This window comes from Sceloporus occidentalis, unplaced genomic scaffold, assembly GCF_023333645.1.
Source record: "Sceloporus occidentalis isolate IW3139 unplaced genomic scaffold, rSceOcc1.0.p SCAF_2, whole genome shotgun sequence".
In the NCBI taxonomy this organism is placed as follows: Eukaryota; Metazoa; Chordata; class Lepidosauria; order Squamata; family Phrynosomatidae; genus Sceloporus; species Sceloporus occidentalis.
Window position 1 is genome coordinate 101,754,887 of NW_028316982.1, and position 12,998 is coordinate 101,767,884.

Below are 12,998 nucleotides of genomic sequence, written 5' to 3' on the forward strand. Positions count from 1 at the left end.
ATGGATCTTTTCTGCTCCTTTTTGGGCAAGCTTCAAGGCAGATTGGGGCTGCAGCATGTGGTTGCCACGTCCCCAATTTGTCTTTGAAAAGGGCAGCTTCAAGCCACCCCTTCTTGCCAGTCTGTTCCAGCCCTAAGTGAATCTTAGTTCTTCTTTACTTCTAAGGACTTAGGCAAGTTCTCTCTGGGCAGATTGTTGCCAGGTGACTAGATTGTTGCCAGGTTAAGAAGCATGGTTGTGGTGGTGGCTTCAATTATGGTGACCCTAAGGCAACCCAATCATGCCATTTTCTTCACAAGATTTGTTTGTGGGGGGGGGGGGTTACTTTTGCCTTCCTCTAAGGCTGAGAGAGTGTGACTTGCCCAAGATCACCCAAAAGGTTTCTATGGCTGAGGATTTGAACACTGGTCTCTTGAACTCAGAAACATTTAGTAATCAAAACATCTATCATGGGGTGATTTTAGAGCAGAACAATAGGGCTGAATTGTAAAAACTGAGCAAGTGACTTACTCCCCCATTAATTATACCCAAAGCTTGTTATGTGCCTTACTTGTTGGTACATTGTTCTGTGCTTTGATCTTTAGCCACATTCTGAGATCTTAGAATTATATTCTAGTTTTAGGATTTTGGGACTCCTCCATAGTTCCAAGGGGCACATTATGTTCCTGATTCTCTTGCCTCAGATAATCATCACATGTAAACCAACAATGATATAAATAACTTAGTCAGCTGCTTTGCAAGCAGGACCTTTTGTGGTATTATTAGAATTCCTTTAAAGAACTGTGCATGCTTTACTGTGAATCTTGAAGTCAGTTTTTAAAAGATTATTTTTGTCTCATTGCCTCCAGGGATGGCTATGATGCATGGGGATGATTGGCTCACACTCAAGTGTTTCCTACAGAGAAGAAAAGGGATGGAAAAGCTTCTTCAGCTGCTTCTGTTTCCTCTCAATTTCTTTTAGGATTTTATCACATAGGGAGAAATTGGGACTTTAAACAATGATTAACCTGAGAAAATTGTGCAATTGACATTAAAACGTGATTAAAATGAGATTAACACAAAAGCCATTATCTTGTGAAAAATCCTGTGAATGATTTGCTGCTGTTTCTTGCCTGGTTATTGATGAGTTAATGGCAACTTTAATCGCATTTCAGCTTGACGTCATGTAAAAACTATTAGCACAATTGCGTGATAGTAACGGGTTATTCATGGGATATTATTTTGAACACAATGTTGTGTGAAAACCATTAACACAGTTGCGGGATTATCATGGGTTAATCACCTTTTATACTTTCAGTTGTCCCCCATGTGATAAACTCATTTTTACTATCCCTCAGTAGCCCATGCTTCCTGCCACTTCCAGTTCTGTTGGGTTGGACCAGACATCTTTACCAAGCCAGGCACTCCTCCACACTATGCAGTTATAATGGTAATATCCCATGTTCCTTGACATGGTCCTAAGGAATCCTGGGAGGAGCAGCATTTAGAATTCTCAGCCAGAGAGCTATAGTCCTCCACCAAACTGAAAACCTCAAGATGGACCCATGGCAGTCAACATGAAATCATAATGCTATGACTGTGTAGTAAAAGGGCTCTCTCAGATGTGCTGCTTTTCTTCACACCATACCCTCCATGCTCCCTTGCCTGGTCTGGGCATTTCTGTCCTCCTTTAGGGGACAGCATGGCATTTTAATAAGAACTGTAGCATGAGAGCCAGCATGGTGTAGTGGTTTGAGCATTGGACTCTGGGGACCAGGATTCCAGTTTAGCCATGTATACCAACTGGGTGACCCTGGGCTAGTCATACTCTGAGCTGCAGAGGATGGGAATGGCAAACTCCCTCCGAAGAAACTTTCCAAGAAAACCCCATGACCTTAGGGTTGTCATAAGTCAGAAATGACTTGAAGGCACACAACAACAACAACAATAGCATAAGTGTGATGTGACATGATCAGGCTGAACATGAGATCCCTTTTTCTGTGGTGGCTCTTAACAGTAAAAACAGCACAACTTTATATGATGTTTTAAAAGGCTGTGTCTAGTCTGGTTCCTTTCTTTAGTTGAATATCAATAATAGAGTCAGTGAGAGAGAACACTAACATGGATGTAGTGATGAAAGATGCCAGGAAAGGTGAATGAGCAGGAACCAGTTCACGACTTCCAAGATCTACTGAATTAATAAGGTATGACAGGTTTACTTTTGATTGGCAGGAGCACATGCTTCCCTAGTCAGAGGCTAGAGCACTTCTCTTCTTTCCTTGTTTTAACATCAGCCAAATTTAGCAGGGGAGTTCCCTTACCCTGCTAGACACCAGGTCTGATCCTATTACCAACAGCTAATTAATAGCGAGGCAGCATGGAGCCTGTCATCACTCCCAGATTCAAGGAAGTAACAGCAGTGGAGCAATCAGAGCTGTAGATTCACTTCTATTGTGTATCACATTTTCTCTGCTTTCAGTCATTAGAAAAAGAGAGTTGGGTAGTTTATAAAGGGGGAAGGAGGTGCGACTAAAGAAAATAATTGTAAAGCCATGTTTTCTTCTCACTTTAGGAGTTCTGAACACTGAGTCACTTTGGGAAACTATGACTTCATTTATCCAGGCTTTCCACCCCGCCTTCTTTTTAGTCACCTGCTCTGCTCTCTATTTCCTTCTGTGCAGTCTGCCTTGACAGCTGTCCCACTCTCTCCTGTTCGTTCTGTTTTATTTTTAAACCGATGTGACATTTTTCATTTTCTGCCCCCTCCTGAAGACAGTGTTCCCATCACATGTATTCCCCACAGGGAAGGCAAAAGATGCTAATTTATAATTATCCTCATCAGGTGGGATGGTGAGAGAACACAGCTGCAAGAAAGAGGGAATTAGTTGCTCTGGGCTGTAACTGTGTTGCAGAAGAAACAATTTTCAATTCCAGCAATGGGAGGAGGCCCCCAGTGGAAATCAGCCATTCTGGGCAGACCACACAAAGCCATAACTGGGTGAGTCAGGATAATATTCCTAATTCATCTTTGACAATACTTGCTTCTCTGTGAAAAGCAGATATACAGTGGGCCCTTGGTATCTGCTGGGGTTTGGTTCCAGGACCTCCCTCCCCTCTGGATACCAAAGTCTGTGAATGCTTGAGTCCCATTAAATATGATGGCACAGCAAAATGATGTTCCTTATATAAAATAGAAATATCAAGGTTTGCTTTTTGGATTATATCTATATCTATATATCATATGTTTTAAGATTTTCAAGCTGTGGATGGTTGAATCGATGGATAAAAAAATCTGTGGTTATGGAGGGCTGACTCTGCAGGTTATATAAATGCATGGCTACTGCAGAAAACATGACATTCTCATGGCAGTTTCTGTCCCTTACCCTCAGTGATGAAGCAGTAGTAAAACCAGGGGATGCAGAAAGTACACTGCTCATGATGGCTGGTGGTGCTGGGAGTTGATGTTTCAAAAAGGAACTTTGCCAAGCTCCAGATGAAATCTATCATGAGTTATTCTGTGTACTATTGTTATAATGATGTGCATTTACCTGCCCCCACCTCTCATGGAATGTGACTTACGGGAAGAGGTTTCAGTCTGCGTTAGTAGGGCTTGCTAAAATATTTTTTGGAAGAAAAGCTGTATGTTGCTTGCCTTCCAACCAAACATCTGAAATCATGGTTAAACTTTAACAGTATTTGAAAGCTGAGTGTGAGCTGGGAGCAGCTTATCCAAAGAGGGAAGTGTTAAAAGGTGTACAGAGACTCTCTTTGTTTCAGCTAACAATGGATCATTTATTACTTTTAATTCTGCCTCCTTATGCAGACAGTAAGCATGTAAGTGAAAAATTTAGATCCAGGCCTAAAAACGGTAGCAAAGGTGGAGGACAGAGGGAAAAGAAATAGACATTGCATTCTCTCAGAAAACATAAGAAGAAAAACAAGGGAAAGATTATTGTTTATAGATTTCTGTTAACATATACTTTATACTGTTTCACCTCTGTGATAAATAACATTTTGATCATATCATTTATGATTTTTTGTTTAAAAAATCGACCCTTGTTCATTGGCAGTAAGCAGCTGCTTCTTTTAAATGGGTGATCCTTTTAAAAAGCCATATCATGTCATGTTCCTCATGTGATTTGGCCATATAATGATCATTTAAATTTTTCTGAATGCCATAATTCTGAATCTGGCAAACAATATAGACATACACATAGAATCATGGAATTGCAAGAGACCTCAAGGGCCATCCAGTCCAACCCCCCTGCCATGCAGGAATTCTCTATCAAAGCATCCCCGAGAGATGGCCATCCAGCCTCTGTTTAAAGATCTCCAAAGAAGGAGACTCCACCACACTCCAAGGGAGTGTGTTCCAGTCTTGAACAGCTCTTACTGTTAGGAAGGTCTTTTCTTGTAGTTTGAAACCATTGCTCCAGGTCCTATTCTCTGGAGCTGCAGAAAAGCAGTTTGCTCCATATTTAGTATGGCATCCTTTCACATACAGTGGTACCCCGGGATACGAATTGATCGCGTTACGAAATTTCCAGGGTACGAAAAAGTTAGATTGGAAAAAACTGTTCCGGGTTACGAAGATTTTTTCGGGTTACGAAATTTATTTCGGCGCGAAATTCAAATGTGAAGCGCGGCTAGCGGCTTTCCAGCGCCTTTTCGGGTTGCGAAATGTATCGGGTTACGAACGGCGCCGCGGAACGAATTAATTTCGTAACCCGAGGTAGCACTGTATTTAAACACAGCTTTCATATCACCTGTTAATCTTCTCCAGTCTAAACATATCAAGCTCCCTATGTCTTCAGTGGTCTTCAGGCTTACAGAATCTAGTATTGCTTTTACCAAGATGAAGAGTTGTGGTGGTAGTGGTGTTGTGCCTTCAAGTCATTTCCAGCTTATGGCAACCCCAAGGAATGAATTTACAGGACCTAAGCAGAACAGTGGAAGATAGAGAGTCTTGGAGATTTCTCATCCACAGGGTTGCTATGAGTCTGGATTGACCAAAGGGCAGTTAACAACAGAAAGCTGACCTTATGGTGTTACCATGGGGTTTTCTGGAGCTTAGAGAGTGTGAGGTACACATCAGGTTTCCATGGCTGAGCAGGGAATCGAACCCTCATCTCCAGAGTCCTAATACTACACTCAAACCACTATACCGCCACTGGCTGTCCCCAAGACAAGTGCCAAGTGCCTGGTAAAAAAGAGGTATCCTTGGAATTAAAAGAATTCTGAGACCAGGGAATTGTTTTGTGTGCCAGAGCAGAACATACCTCACATAGATACCTTTCACATAACAGTTCATTCCTTGTTTCCACCCCCAAGCTTTCTTCATTTCAGCAGAACAATTTTTGAACAGGCAGGAATTAATTTTGTTGCTGCTATCTATAATAATAAAACGTGTGTGTATGTTGTAGTTCCAAGTTCATGAAAACTAGCCACCTGAAACTTGTCATAGATAGGAAGGGGATCTTTGAAATGTTTATGTCAAGTTTTTTTTAGGGTTTTTAAAATTAATTTGGTTAATTAAAATATGTCTGCAAGGATCATCATTCACTGAATGGCAGATTTCCCAAGTTATTTTTAACTGCTAGAGAGGAGCCTGGGATATTCGTTGCTTTGGTGGGCCTCTAGGGCAGCTCCATACAGTGATTTCCTCTGCAAGATATTGGCTTCTTCAGATAACTATTAGGCAATTAAAAGAAATGGTCCTGCTGCCTGGGAAATGGGGAGAGGGACCAAAAAGGCTAAATAAGGGTAGAGAGAGAGAAAGACTACTGAGAAAGAGCAGTGAAGAGAGGAGAAAGGGAAAAGGCAGAGAAAAAGTGAAAGAGCAGTAGATGTGATGGGTTTAACAGATTTCTTTGCCTATGTGGTACTTCTTCAAATTGCTAACTAATTGGGAATGAGAATTATGTGCTGGTAGATCTATATCTGCCCATTTCTGGTCAAGAAAAGCAGGAATCAGAATTGGAGCATTGCCTCTGCTTGTGACTTGTGGTTTGCCAGCTACTGAAATGGCTTATCATATATTGTTCTCTGTCCTGCTCCTGTACCTAAGGTGCTCTGAGGGCATGCTGCTGTGTTCAGTACTACGCTTTGGGAATATCTTAAGTAAAAAGTCGTGTTTCCACCCTTGAACATGATATTGTTATTCTTATCCACATGTTCTGTATGTTTTAATTGCTGGAGGAATAGTGTTTACTCTCACATCTTGTTCTTGTGGATCGAACTCACATCTCTCCTAAGGGTGGGATATTACAGTGCATCTTTTCCACTTTTTCTCACATTGATTTTTTTACAGGTGATTTAGTTATAGCAATATGTTCAGAGTATCTGTACTTTTTTTTGGAAGTCAACCACTCTTCCAAGAAAGATGATAAATAATTTAACAGTGGACAACAATCAGATTCTTTCCTTGCACACTACCACTCTCAGTGGTGACTGTTCCCTTTGGAGGACTGTTATTTTTTGTAATTATCTCATTATAAACATATATGTTGGACATATATTTACTGAGGCACAGAGGAAAGCATTCAAGCAAGCGGTACTAAATTCAGTCACATCAAGTACCTGTAGTACAGTGGGCCCTTCTGTTATGTGGCGGATCCATTCCAGATCCCTCCGCATAAGGGGAATTCCACATATGCTCGCGTCCCATTGAAAACAATGGGGTGAGTGCTCACAGCAGCATGCAGTGTGTGCATCACAGGTGCGTGTGCCATATGTTTGATTGTCAAGCAGCTTCAGCATAAGGTTGAAGCCACGTATAGTGTGCCCACATACTGTGTGGTGCACTGTACTTAGATATTGACAGTGTGGCTTAGTGGTTTGAGCATTCAAATACCTACCTGCTCGGCCATGGAAACCCACTGAGTGATGTTGAGCATTCTCTCAGCCTCAGAGGAAGCCAATAGCAAATCCTCTTTGAAACCAGAAATTACTTGAAAGCACACAAAAACTACAAATTCTGATAGCCAGTTTTCTGTGGAGGAATGTATTAACATCTTTGACAGGGAACACCTTATTTCCAAAATGATTTTGAGGCTTCTGCCATTAGTCATTCTGTGCACATCCATTTTCAGTTTTCTCCTACACTGAAGGATCATATGTGTGATTGAAGATGACTTTGGACAAAGAGTCATCTAATGATTTCTTGGTGCACTGTCAGCAACCAGGTTACAACTAAGCTTAAAGGAAGATCTTGCAGCAAAAGAACAGAATATTTGCTTTTATGTAAGAGAATGTATGCTCTACCTACTTGTGCAAGTTGTCGTTGTTGTGTGCCTTCAAGTCCTTTCGGACTTATGGCAACCACGGGGTTTTCTTGGCAAGCTTCTTCAGAGGGGGTTTGCAATTGACATCTTCTGAGGCTGAGAGAGTGTGACTCACCAAGTGGGCTTATATAGCCAAACTGAGATTCAAATCCTGGCCCCAGAGTTCTAGTCCAACACTCAAACCACTACATCACACTGGCTCTCTATTTGTGCAAGGCATTTTGTTAGATACATTTCCTACTGCTCATACTGGAATCTGGCCAAGATACTGAGCCCCATTTTGCCTTCAAGGAAGAGATTTTGAATGTCTTGAGATTTCCAGAGCACATGTGTTCTTGTGACCTCAGTTTGACACTTAGCTGGAAAAAAAGCAGGACTGGTTTGATACATGATACTTTCTGAAATATAGTAAGATATGAAATGCACCATCTGTAAAAACTGCATGCAGATGCTTCAGAAATGTGAATTGTTATGTGGAGCTTTGTTCAAGATGGTAGTAGTAAGAGTAGTGCTGTACAGGGACAAAGTGTCTGCTCTGCCTGCCCACTCTCTCACGTACATGCTTTCAAACACACACAAACACACAAACTATGGCCCCTTCTGTGCATGGGGAAGATAAAATATTTAGAGCTCTTCTATCCCATTCCTTCCTGGGTTTCAATGAGAGGCATACTAACCATGTCTTTCATTGCTTTAGCCATCCAAGTATGTAGTTTTTCAGCCTCTCTTTCAAGAATAAAATTCTTTATGGAATGCAGTGCAGAACCATGGAGCGCAGTGGCTAGAGTTGCAAAAACCACAGAAGCTAACTCACTCTCTTTCTCTCTCCCTCTCTCTCCCTCTCTCTCTCTCTCTGTGTGTGTGTGTGTGTCTTTCTCAGTCTTTCAGTCTCACCCAGGACATAACAGGAGGCTGTGAGGGACCATTAGGTGCCACATTCATGAAAGTTGGAACCCACACGTGGGCTCTTGTCCATCTCTGTTATACACACTTGCTTGGAATTAAGGCCCTTTCGACTCATTGGCATTTACTCTACACACAACTTTTTCATCCACTGCCATTCAGTTCCAAAGGCTGCAACCTGACTTTTCACCTTTGCATCATCCTTGAGTGGATGCTTGAAAGAAGCGACCCTCTTACTGGAGCATTTGGGAGTTCTCTTTGGTCTGCTTATAGGTCCAGCTCAGTTTCTGATGCTGTTCAAGACAAAGATCTACGTAATCATTTCTGTTCATACACGTTTCTTAAACTTTCTTTTCTAGTTCATATCTGACTGTCCCAGAATCTCATATGGTTTAGTTTGGTTCCCCTGTCATTTTATATATATATATATATATATATATATATATATGCATGCGCACACACACGCACGCACGCACGCACTGTACATTTTAAATTGCACCTCTCAGAACTGTATTTTTAAGGATTTTTGGAGGGGGAACACTGTACACTGCTGTATTTGTACAAACACCAAAAATGTTAATGAGTTTTATGAAGAATGGGCAGGAAACCAAGAAACAGCTCTGTGGGAATCATAAAACGGTCTGTGTTCCCTGTCTCCCTTCCTAAAGCAAATAGAAGAAATTAGGCTATGATGAACTTTCAAACTTTAAAATTAACTTATTTTAAATCTAAATGTTTTTTAAAAGCAACAACTTTCCAGCAATGAGTGAGCTGGGGTAAGGCAGTCATCAGTATGAGGGAAATTCCAGTGTAATCTCCTTAATGAGGTGTGCCATTTTATTGAAAGAAATTAAGAAACAGATCTTTAATTTGAGTAAAAGGTATACAGATTCCCAGGGAGGTTAGACGGAAAGTTTCCTGTTCTGTATACTAGGACAACAGCAAACAGGACAGGGGCCATTTCTTCTTTCTGCTTCTACCCAGCAGTGTGTTTCAGCATGCCCAAAGTGACATGGTGTCACTTCTGGCTGCCATTTTGGCTGATTTTTAGTTGATTATTTCCTTCTTTTTTGTTTGTTGAGGGGGTCAGGGGGTGTTAGGGGATCAAACTGTTGCCTTTTTAGAGAGTTTTGGGGTAGTTTGGAGATGAAAAATTATTCCCAAATCAACCCAGCTAGAATATTTTTTTTTAAAAAAAAACCATTGGGGGATCTAGCAGCTTTGAGGGGTTTCGAGGGGGTCTCACAGCCCACAGGTAGCAGTCTCAAGGGCCATGCATGTCCTGTGGGCCACACTGTGCCTGCCCCTGCCATAAACAGTACTGATTGTGAATAAAAAATGGTTACAGATGAATAAATCTTACGTAACTGTTCTGTATTCACGATCACTGCTTAGTCATGGTTATGACACTATTGTCATGATCATACCCCCCACCTACTTTATAGGCTTCAGCTGCATAGGCACAAAGAGGTCCATTCTGCTAGTAATCAGAGCACAGGTGAATTATGTTTCTATCAGGTTTAGGGGAGGTCAGGCCAGGAGAAGTTACTTAGGATTTTAATAGGACAAAAGCTCTACTTATCACACAACATTGTTTCTGTCCTGTCTCTGCCTTGTGTTCCATTTGTTACTGTAGTGCAATTACTGTAGTGCACCTTTTTATTGGCAGACTCATCCCATCAATAGGCTTTCTGTCTTACTGCTATTCTATTACTGCCTTTGTGTGATAGTCCCTTCTGCCGCAGCATTTGGTAGTGCAGAAAACAGATGACACAACCATGGATTACCAAAGCACTGTTGTGGAGAAAAGTGATAAGAAATTATGTCAAACCTGTATGCTATCATTCTCAAACTAATGTGTTTGTGGCAGGACAGCAACCTGGTGTGATAAAGTCTTTAGATAAGTATACTTAACTATACTTAACCTTTTACCTTTTTAGCTAAGCATACTTAACTAAATATCTGATACAGAATACTGATCTACATTTTTATCCCGTCTTCTCTCCAGTTTGCTTAATGTGGTATACAAGGTTCTCCCTCTCTTATAACCTCATAACACCCCTGTGAGGTAGGTCAGGCTGGGAGGGTATGACTTACTCAGGCTCAGGTACTTGAACCAGGCTCTCTGTGGTCCTGGTCCAATACTCCCAACACAACATCACAGTAGTTAGACTCAAATTCCCAGTTGCCCAGTTAGCATAGTTAGTGGTCTGCTGTAAGAGAAAGTGGAGTCCAACATCTGGAGGGCTGCAGGTTGCCCACACCCCATTTATAGAGACCATAGTTTGAATCAAACTGGACCATAGACTATCTTTCTATGTCATCTGGAAATGCCATAGTAACCTAGAAACTGGTATGAGGTGTGTGTGTAATTTTACTAGGAAAGGAGATAAACAGATGAGTGACACTGTTTTGGGAAAGTTTGTGCATTGAGAAACTGAGGCTCAAAGAAGAAATTGATTTGAAAAGCATGCAGGAAGCTATGTAGAAGGATTTGCATATTTAATCTTGGCAGTTCTTCAAATATTTTTCTGTGTTTTGGCACTTACAGACTCTGGACATGACATGGAAGGCTTTACTTTCTGGCTGAAAGTTGATTAACAGAAGATTCAAAACCCAGGAACTACCACCCCCAGCAATTCCAGTCCTCCATTGTGTCAGAATAGTTAAGTAAGAGACAGCAGGTACTGGTGGCTTTTCAAACAGATGGATGGCACAGCACTCCGGTACAAGGATAATGAGGACAGGATTTCAGAAACCAAGTACCAGTCTTGCCCAGGGGATTTTGTCTCTCCATCTATGAACAGAGTCTGAGAAATTAACTGAAGCTGCCCTGCTGGGAATTATCTTAGCTTTTAGGATCTAAATTAAAGTATTTTCTTGTCCATGCTCTGGCTTTAGTTCATAAATGAAAGTTTCTCTAAGAGGTCACTTGCCAAACTTAAGAGTGTTCATATGAGCTAGGAGATACTCGTTTGTGGTGTTCAAAGAACCAAAAACAAGCTACTGGTGAGGAAATCTCTTTCAGAAATTATGTGTTCAGTTGTCTTGCTGGTTGAAAATTTTGGGAAAGGTATTAAAAACAGTAGGTTTTCCAAAGTCTGGATCACTGTATGGTCTACAAAATGCCCCACCTGCCCTTTCACACAACTATATACCTCTTCCAATTTGAAGCCTGCCTCCCCCCCTCCCCCAACTACCATCATCCTCAACCAGTATGTCTGACACATCTGAAGGAAACCAAGTTGGGAAAGGCTGCATAGTCAGGAGGTGGGAACAATTTTGAAGATGCTCAGTGAATGTGCATTGGGTGTTGCTGTGTCATGGCAGCAGACTCCACCCCAAGCTACACTTGTGTGTCTATGTCTTTTCTTATGCAAAGAACACTCAGAGGTGGTTTTGCCAGTTCTTTTCTCTGAAATACAACCTATAGCACCTTGTATTCATTGGCAGTCTCCCATCTAAGTATTAAATGTGTTTAAGCCAGAGCTACACTTATCTACCTGGATATCAGAAGATAAATGTGTATATACACAAAAATGTACTGTATATACTATAGTATAAGTCTAGAAATTTTTATCAAAAATTGACCCCAAAAACCTGGGTCAGCTTATCCATGGGTCAATGTAAGCACTTTACATTAATTCTAATTAAAAAAAAAGAGAGGAAACATTCCCTTCTCTGAGTAGAGTAGTGAAAAGTGAGAGCTTAGTCCAGACCTTAAAAGAAGCACAGACCCCATGTATTATTTCTGCTGCAATGGTGCTTTTGGCCTTTTTAAATGTCTGGGACTGGGTGGGAAAATGGTAGAGGTGGTAGCTCTTTGGCTCTTTCTTTCAAATGAACACCACAAGGAATTGGGCTTTGAAAGATTTGAATAAGACGTTTGTATATGTTTGTCAGCTTTTCTGGGTTAAAATCAGGCAAAGTTGTCACATTAAAGTTAAAGGCTATAATCACTGCTAATGTAGTATCCCGTTTTCTTTTCTTTGCCTCTTCATCCTTTTTGACATGTGTGTATTTTCTTAGCCCCCTTTCATCCTTTTTGATATGTGTGTGTTATCGTATCCCTGCCTGCACTGACTGCCTCCAGCACACACTGTACAGCCATAATTTACTGTAGTTTCTTCCTCATCCAGCCTTTAGGGTGAGTACAAGCAGTTATGCCTGCTGGAATTTTGTGGTTTTGGACATTGTTTCCCTTTGTTTCATCCTTTACATTGTTTGTGACATGCTCCTAGGTTTTACCCTTGACTTATCCATGGGCCATATCAAAATCCATAATTTTGCCCTCCAAATCTGCCCTTGATTTATGTATAAGGTTGACTTATAGTTGAGTATATACAGTAGATCAGGGCAGAGTGTGCCTTCATGATGAGCCTCTCCCCATGGCTATATGCCAGTTGAATAGCTATAAGGAAGTATAAATATTAAAAGAAGTATTTCACACTGTTGAATTCATTAACTCAGCATCTGATTATGGTTGTTAACTTGTATTCGTCTTCAAGTAGTTTCTGACTTATGGCAATCCTGAGGCAAAACCTATCATGAGGATTCTTGGCAAGTTTCCTCAGAGGGGTTTTTCTATTGCCATCCTCTGAGGCTGAGAGAGTGTGACTTGCTCAAGGTCCCCAGTGGTTTTACATGGTCAAGCAGGGATTTGAACCCTGGTCTCCAGAGCCCCAGAGGGATGCTCAAACCACCACACTATGCTGGCTCTCTTTGATGTTGGACTAGGAATCTGGAGGCCAGGGTTTGAATCCCTGTTTAACCACATAAATCCACTGGGTGACCTTGGGCAAGTCACACTCTCTCAGCCTGCCATCAGAGGAT

At 41.3% G+C, this 12,998-nt stretch overlaps 2 protein-coding genes across 4 annotated transcripts in view; both read left to right on the forward strand.

Moving 5' to 3' along the window:
• Positions 1-12,998, forward strand: part of LOC149318783 (carbohydrate sulfotransferase 3-like) — a 66,524-nt gene that overhangs the window by 21,670 nt on the left and 31,856 nt on the right. Inside the window, exon 3 of one of the 3 annotated variants that reach the window (XM_089510446.1) lies at positions 2,822-2,977. The exons of the other annotated variants lie outside the window; for them this stretch is intronic. The gene's annotated coding sequence lies outside the window, so the exon portion shown is untranslated. The remainder of the gene's footprint in view (positions 1-2,821; positions 2,978-12,998) is intronic. 3 annotated transcript variants of the gene reach the window in all.
• Positions 1-12,998, forward strand: part of LOC149318784 (ferroptosis suppressor protein 1-like) — a 103,625-nt gene that overhangs the window by 21,617 nt on the left and 69,010 nt on the right. The window lies entirely within an intron of this gene.